This window comes from Penaeus monodon, chromosome 25 (genome assembly GCF_015228065.2).
Source record: "Penaeus monodon isolate SGIC_2016 chromosome 25, NSTDA_Pmon_1, whole genome shotgun sequence".
Classification (NCBI taxonomy): domain Eukaryota; kingdom Metazoa; phylum Arthropoda; class Malacostraca; order Decapoda; family Penaeidae; genus Penaeus; species Penaeus monodon.
In genome coordinates, this window is record NC_051410.1 from 38,466,442 (window position 1) to 38,467,061 (window position 620).

The 620-nt window shown below is 35.3% G+C and overlaps 1 protein-coding gene across 1 annotated transcript in view; it reads left to right on the forward strand.

Annotated features, from left to right (window-relative positions):
- LOC119589228 (guanine nucleotide exchange factor DBS-like) overlaps positions 1-620 on the forward strand; it is a gene marked incomplete at its 5' end in the record, with an annotated part of 32,758 nt that overhangs the window by 252 nt on the left and 31,886 nt on the right.

The following is a 620-nucleotide window of genomic DNA, read 5'->3' on the forward strand; positions in this document are numbered from 1 at the left end:
GACAATTTGTCTTAGATAATTTTTTTTTCCATCTTCTTCACGGCTTATGTCAGAACACACGTAGTTTGGATGTTGATTGGGAATGGTAAAGAATTTAACTTTGTTATATATTTTTTTTCCTCTTTCGTTTTATGTTTCATGTTTGTTGGCTGAGTTTCTTAACAAACCGTTCACCGGAAGTAATCTGCTGTTAATCACCATATAGATCGATTTTCTTTCCTTTAAAGCACATTACTGTAGCCACTAGATGTTGAAATACTTCTGATGTGGTTTAGGGTATGTTACCTCAGCACCATTTTCTTAATAATTGCACTATACACTGTATTTCGTACTATAGAAGCACCATACTTAATGCTGAAGCTTTGTTTGTTTAGGAATCACTGTATTTATGACCAGGTTGCCTAATAATCTGTTAAAGCACGCTTTATGCTAATGAAGCACTTCCTAATCTCGAAGCACTGTGATATGTACTTGCAACTGAGGCATAATGCATAATAACATCCTGAAGCACCGCATTTGCAAATGAAGCGCTTTGCAACATTAAAAAAAAAAATATTATTCTTCCTCGCATAAAGCCTTTGGCATTTCCTCAACTCCAGCATGATTCTCAGACTCTTGGA